We start from the raw sequence: 7,892 nt of genomic DNA on the forward strand, positions 1-7,892 counted from the left end.
CTCAACATTAATCTGACCACTTTGAACCAGATAGAAGAGAAAGTGGGAAGTAGTCTACAAAACATAGGCACAGGAGACCACTTCCTAGGTAGAACCCCAGTAGCACAGACAATAAGAGAATCAATGAATAAATGGGACCTCCTGAAACTGGGAAGCTTCTGTAAAGCAAAGGACACCGTCAGTGAGACAAAAAGGCTACCTTCGGACTGGGAGAAGATCTTCACCAACCCCTCATCAGATAAAGGTCTGATCTCCAAAATATACAAAGAACTCAAGAAACTAGACACTAAAACTCTAATTAACCCAATTAAAAAGTGGGGTGCTGATCTGAACAGAGAATTCTCAACAGAAGAATTTCGAATGGCCAAAAGACACTTAAGGTTATGCTCAACATCCTTAGCGATCAGGGAAATGCAAATCAAAACCACTTTGAGATACCATTTTACACCAGTCAGATTAGCTAAAGTCAAAAACACCAATGATAGTCTATGCTGGAGAGGATGTGGAGAGAGGGGAACACTCATCCATTGTTGGTGGCAATGCAAACTTGTGCAGCCACTGTGGAAATCAGTGTGGCGGTTTCTCAGGAAACTGGGAGTCAACCTCCCTCAAGACCCAGCAATTCCACTCTTGGGAATATACCCAAGAGATGCCCTATCATACCACAAAAGCATTTGTTCAACTATGTTCATAGCAGCACTATTTGTAATAGCCAGAACCTGGAAACAACCTAGGTGCCCTTCAATAGAAGAATGGTTAAAGAAGGTGTGGAACATATATACATTAGAGTTTTACGGTAAAAAACAGCGGTAAAAAACAATGACATCTTGAATTTTGCATGCAAATGGATGGAAATAGAAAACGCTTTACTGAGTGAGGTAAGCCAGACCCAAAAAGAGGAATATGGAATACTCATAAGTGGATTCTAGTCATAATTAAAGGTCTTTGAGCCTATTATTCGTGATCCTGGAGAAGCTAAATAAGAAGGTGAACCTGAAGAAAATCATGTAGTTATCCTCCTGGAGATTGGAAATAGACAAGAGGGCCAGAACCTTCATCTGGCGATGGATGGAGATAGAGACAGAGACCCACATTAGAACACTGGACTTAACTCCCTAGGTCCAAACGAGAAGCAGAAGGAAAGAGAACGTGAGCAAAGAAGGCAAGACCAGAGAGAACCTTCATCCGACGATGGATGGCAATACAGACGGAGACCCACATTGGAGCACCGGACTGAGCCCCCCAAGGTCCAAATGAGGAGCAGAAGGACGAAGAAAATGAAAAAAGAAATAAGGACTGCGAGGGATGCTATCACCCACTGATACAAGGGGTCGGATCTAAAGAGAGTTTACCAAGGCCAATTGGACTGCGAATGAACGAGCACGTGATCCAACCAGATTCTCTGAATGTGGCCGGATTCTCTGGATGTGGCTGGCCCGGAGTCTTTCTGAAAAGCCATTGACAATGACACTGGGACTTGTTCCCTCTGCATATACTGGATTTTGGGGACCCAGTCTGTTTGGATACTCACCTTCCTGGACCTGGAGGGAGGCGGGAGGAACTTGAACTTCCCACAGGGCAGGAAACCCTGACTGCTCTTAGGGATGGAGAGGGAGGAGGAGAGGGAGGGGGGAGTGGGAGGGTGTTGGGAGGAGGGGTGGAAATGGAAACTTTTATAATTTAATAAACTTTGAAAAAATAATAAATAAAAAAATAATAAATAAAAAAAGAATAGCATTTGACATTTAGAACCACCAGAAGATAGAAGTGGAAAAAATGTTCTTGTATATATATGAATAAATTTATTTTACTCCAACGTGGGAGATTTGAAGGTCACAGAGGAAGTGGGGAATTAGAGATGAAGCCAAGAGCTAATAAAATCTGGTGAAAAATGTGAAATGTTTTTCCAGAATTTTTCTACCATTTGTTGTGCCATCTGTAATAGCTGCCACAAGAAAGAGCCACACAGACTGTGTGACTTACACACAGAGATTCATTTTCAATGAGTTCTAGAAGCTAGAAATCCATGAGTTTTGAGTGGGTTGATTTCTTGGAGACTGTCTTACACTTGTGTGTGTGCTGCCTTCCCCTGTGTATATTTGTGCCCAAATCTCATTTTTTTATAAAGACAACAATCAGACTGGATTTGGGACAATATAGTAACCTCATATTAACTTGATTAATCTCTACATATTCTCTCTCCAAATGTAGTCACATCCTGTAGCTTTTATAGGGTTAAATTTTCAACATGTAAATTTGGGACTGGGATACACAATTTACCATATAGCATTGTAACTGCCAATTTTTTAAAGTAAGGTAATACCTTTAATTCTGCAATCTCACCAAAAAAAATCCTTATAGACTTGACTCATACATACATATTTTATAACTTCTGTTACATTCTGGTTTTAAAATAAATATTCTATAAATATCATCATTTCACATCTTCCAGTTGTATCTATAACATTTAACAATTTTTCTTTTTTGCTTGATAAATGTAATTGACCTAACTAAACAGAATTTATTTTAATATAAATCATAATTATATTCACAGCCCCTTATCTACAGGATTGATTCCAATAACCCTATAATATCGAAGTCTGTGATTGTTCAAGTCCCTCATAGAAATAGTTAATAGTTTTCATAAAACTCTGCAGCCTTTTACATACTTTGCATCAGCTCTAGAATATTTATAATAATTAATAAAATATAAATGCTATATAAATATTTGTTATTCTATATTATGTAGGTAATAATGATAAAGGAATATTTGTGCATATATTCAGAAGAGGTTGCACATCTTTTAAGAATATTTTTGGTCTGTGATTTATGAATAGAAGGGACTAAAGACAGGAAGGGATGAATGGAGGGAGGGAGGGAGAGAGGGAGAGCTGGAGGGGGGATAGACAGAGGAGAGAGGAAGGGAAATAAGAGAAAGAAAGAGAGAGAGGAAGAGAGGGAGGGAGAGAAAGAACACACAGGATGCATGGATGGTACACATATATGTAGGTTTATATTTATCATCTATATCTCAATTTATAGTCTTTCAAACACTACCCCCACAAACTAAGATAAAATTTTCACCACGCCATCACTCACAAGTGTTAAAGGAGTGAATGACTAAGTTCAAAGAAATATTTTGCGGTGTAAATGTTTTAGAATCTACTAATGATTATTGCTTGTCAAGTTCCTTAATAAGATAAATCTTTAATCTGTAGCCTTCTATGGTCATAGTTACATATTTTTCCTTGCTGGAGGTCAATGACCCAAAAACCTTAGCATCCTATAGAATCAAATACACAATTTGTTTCTAAACCCAACTCGCTAGAATTCTCAAAGTATTGCATCTCTTGGACATTCTATAAAATGAGTAAACAGTGTAAGAAAAGCAGTGCATGCTCTTGATGAGAATACGAGGTATCTGTAGTGGTACAACTAAACAAAGACTGATGGAAACTGGCTTATGCTAACATTATGCCATGGCTGAGGATCGTGGCCATTGCAGTTTTTCCATGACTATAGCTCCTTTCTCAATTACCCTCATTGATTCAGTTCTAATATAGAATAAATACTGTTTTCTTTTTCTTGTAGTTACTGCTGAGATTTTAAAAACCTTATACCTAAGTAGTAGAAATTTATTATGAAGCATACTTTTAGGTATTATTAATTTATAATGTGATGTTATTTATATTCTCAGAGGATACTATCGGCTAACCTGTGGACTGCATGAGTACTCAATGTTTTCTCATTGATGATATCACACATTCTCCAGATGTCTTGGGCCATGAAAAGAGGAACATTGTGACTGTTGGAAGCTTTCCATGAAAGAGGTCGGAGTTCCCAAAATCCGAGAAAAGCATCGAGTATTAGGTTGATCACACTCATAGTCAATACATGACCATCCAGTGAGACTGGGGCAGACTTATCAGCAGGATCTTCCATCTCCCCTTCTCTTGGTCCCCTATGACATTTTGTCATTAAAGACTACAACTGATATGCACCGTGATTTACTGTATTTCATTGGTGTGAGAATGAAGATAATTCTTAGAATTTGGTTCACCTGGATTCTGATGTCTGAAATGTTCAATTATGAGTCCTCTTAAGGTCCAAAGGAGGAGCAGAAGGAGGAAGAACATGTAAAAGGAAATCAGAACCGCAACGGGAGCGATCACCCACTGATACAAGGGGACTGATCTAATGAGAGTTCACCAAGGCCAGTTGACTGAGACTGAAGGAGCACTTGATCCAACCAGATTCTCTGGAGGAGGCTGGATTCCCTGAATGTGGCTGACCCGAAGTCTTTCTAAAAAGCCATTGACAATGACTCTGGGACTTGTTTCCTCTGCATATTCTGGATTTTTGGGGATCCTGTCTGTTTGGATACTCACCTTCCTGGACCTGGAGGGAGCGGGGAGGAACTTGAACTACCCACAGGGCAGGAAACCTGGACTGCTCTTAGGGATAGAGAGGGAAGAGGAGAGGGAGTGGGGGGAGTGGGAGGGTGTTGGGAGGAGGGGCGAAAATGGAAACTTTTATATTTTAATAAACTTTTAAAAAAAGAACATAGAGAATAACTAATTTTATTCCCCAAGAAATATACTTTGACAAATACGCAGAACACATTAAATAAAATTTCAGGAGAAGGCCAAAGCAGTCCCTTTTTGTCTTAGATAAGCATTATGATGCCATCTGTTGATGCTTTTTAGAAGTCTTACGGCTCTTGGACATCAATAAATAAAGAGATTACATATAAAAGAACTTTAGATTAAGGGAAACCAGACTTAAAATGACAAACACTAAATGTTCTTTTTCATAAGTGGATTCAGTCTCTGCTAAACACAGGCATCCAAGTTGATGTGAACTTGGAGAAAAACCAGGATACTTGAAAAGGGTCAAAGAAAGAAGCCTCTAAGGAGGAGGTAGGAAAAACGGAGCAAAACCTAAGACAGGTCTACTGAATGTTAAAGGGCAGGACAGGGGCAGAAAGCATCAACAAAAATGAAAGGTATACAAAAGTCTCATGTGGAAATCTGTTAACTAATTTATCCAAGAAATAAATACCTTAACGTTAAAATAAATATGGGAGAGCATTGCCTTAGTGATTTTCTGGGAAACTGTCTACACAATTGAGCACTTTAGAAATAAGTACAACTCACCTCTTGGAGAAGATTTTAATTAGAGATCATTGAGATTCTCTGCAGATCTGGGGGAAGAAAGAAAGTTAATTTTTTTCAAACTAAGGGACTTTATTAGCTGACTTAAATAATACCTTAGTGAACTAAGAACAACTTTCAGTCACTTCATATCAAACTTTTGAAGGTAGACTTATTGAACGTGAGGAACATTCACAGTTTCAACACAGAGGAGATGGTAAATAAATTTACCATCAGTAAATATTTTCTTAGTGTTATCTAAAAAAAGCTCCAGATCAAAAACTGACTACATCAAAAGCGACAATTAGATGCCCTTCCTTAAAACACACACAGGGGAATGAAAAGAGAAAACAAAGACTGTTTTGGTTTGACCAGAAGTTGAGTTCGTTTCATGATAATTTAAGAATCCTCAAATAATCCTTACAAGTCTTGGGAAAACAGATGCATTTTACTCCCTCCCCAAACAGAAAAACTTCTACTGAAATGGAAGTATAATATTGGCCTTTCTTTGTCAATTGGCAAATTGAAAGTTTTGCAGGAGTGATTATTAATACATCTTGGCAGCTAATTATAGATTTAGTTTCTCTTGCCTACAAAGCATTATCAACTGCACACTGTTTCCATAACTGCACCACTGGATGGATGCCTCCATGACTGACTGTCTCTCTGCATTTGGAAACATGGTGGACCCATCACTCTTTTCTCTCAGTGACAACACCAGCGGCTATTGTGGAGTCTCCGTACTGCAGCTCAAACCTCCCAGCTCCTTGAAGTCTTTGTAGAGCTCCAGAGCCACAGGTCTCTATGTCTGCAGCTCTACCAGTGCCTTCAGGCCCTTGGTCAGCATCTTAGGCTTTTTCTTTGCGACTTCGCCACTACTTTTGCTTAGGACATTAATCAATTGCTGAATAACAGCTGGGCCACTGAGATTTGATAGTGTGACAGCACAGAAAACCCTTTAGTTATAGGAACTTCAATATTGAAGATGAGGATCTAGGCTCTGATGCAAGTACAAGCTTTGATGGGGTCTTTGGGGCCACAAAATATGCAGCCAACATTGATTTTGGTGATATCCATCCCAACCAAAGTAAGACTAATGTGATCGCCTGCTGCTGCCCAATTAACAGATTCATCAGAGTGATTCCTTTTGCTATACAAGGTTCATTGGGTGACATTGCTAACAGTTGGTCACCAGAATGGACATAACCAGCTTCAATTTTACCAGTCACACACAAGCCAGATCTTCGAACTTTGAAGACATCTGACAATCTAAAAGGTTTGCCAATGGATCGTTGAGGGGGCTTGAAGTCACCAATCTGTTCTAACAAACAGGATCTTTTATCGAGTGAGCTCACATGACTGTGATCTTGTGATTAAATTTTCACCACTGAGACCACTCGTGGGGATGAAAGCTACACCACTCTCCTTAAAACCTGCTTGCTTAAGACAATGCCCAAGTTTTCAAGCAATCTCTTGAAATCTTTCTTGTTGCCAATTTACCTGACCTCTTTTACTGACAGTCACAGCAAACTGTGTCATTCCAAGAGATTGGACCAAAAGGCCATGTTCCCACATCTGTCCTCCAGACTCAAATCCAGCTTCAAACTCTGCCCTTCTGGCATCAACAACCAAAACAGCTACATCAGTCTGGGATGCTCCTGTGATCATATTTGGAATGAAGGAAGTCCTTATGGCCTGGAGCATCCATTAATGTAATAACTTTGGTTGTGGTTTCCAACTTCGTCATGCCAACATCCTTTACTCTGGCTTTCCCTTTCTTCTCCAGTCTCATCCAAGACCCATGCATATTCAAAGGAAGCCTTGTCATCCTTTTAAGATTCTCACTCATACAGAAGAAGGGAGAACATGAAAAAGGAAGTCAGGACCGTGAAGGGTGCGTTCACCCACTGATACAAGGGGACTGATCTAATGAGAGCTCACCGAGACCAGCTGGACTGGGACTGAACGAGCATGTGATCAAACCGGATTCTCTGAATGTGGCTGACATGGAGGCTGACTGAGAAGCCATTGACAATGACACTGGGTCTTGTTTCGTCTGCATGTACTGGCTTTTTGGGATCCTAGTCTGTTTGGATGCTCACTTTCCTGGACCTGGAGGGAGGGGGGAGGAACTTGGACTTCCCACAGGACAGGAAACCCTGACTGCTCTTGGGACTGGAGAGGGAGGAGGAGAGGGAATGGGGGAGCAGGAGGGTATTGGGAGGAGGGGAGGAAGTGGAAATTCTTATAAATAAATAAGTAAATTTAAAAAAAAAGATTCTTGCTCATATTTGTGCATAGTTCTTTTGTTTACATTACCCAGAAGATAAAACAAGAGCCCATTAGAGTACTTTTCCCAGCGTCAACATGATCACTAAGTTGAGGAGCTGCTTCCCGCCCCGCTGCTTCTCCAGCTTTGCCTTCACGTCTATCTGGTGCCTCCGCTTGCCAGACTTTTTCACTGGTGTGGGAGTTGAACTCAGCTCTTCTGATGCTTGAAGGAGGGATGTAGGAGGGCAGATTTATGAGTGCTGGTCTCAAGAATGTTAGGAGAAGCAATGCTGCCATCATCACCACGAGGTGCTTTGTCAGGAGTATGCAGACTATCTCCGTTTTCCTTACAGATTAAGCCAGGCACTTCAAATCCCATAGTTCGCTTCTTCCCTGATACAGTCATTTTAGCAACTTTTGGCACAATTTCAGACTCACTCTGAGATGACTGAGATTCAACTGACTTTC

At 40.2% G+C, this 7,892-nt stretch overlaps 1 pseudogene; it reads right to left on the minus strand.

Moving 5' to 3' along the window:
- Positions 1-5,845: 5,845 nt before the first annotated feature.
- On the minus strand, positions 5,846-7,892 carry LOC125409825 (HBS1-like protein; annotated as a pseudogene).

This window comes from Myodes glareolus, chromosome 25 (assembly GCF_982192425.1).
Source record: "Myodes glareolus chromosome 25, mMyoGla1.1, whole genome shotgun sequence".
Lineage (NCBI taxonomy): Eukaryota > Metazoa > Chordata > Mammalia > Rodentia > Cricetidae > Myodes > Myodes glareolus.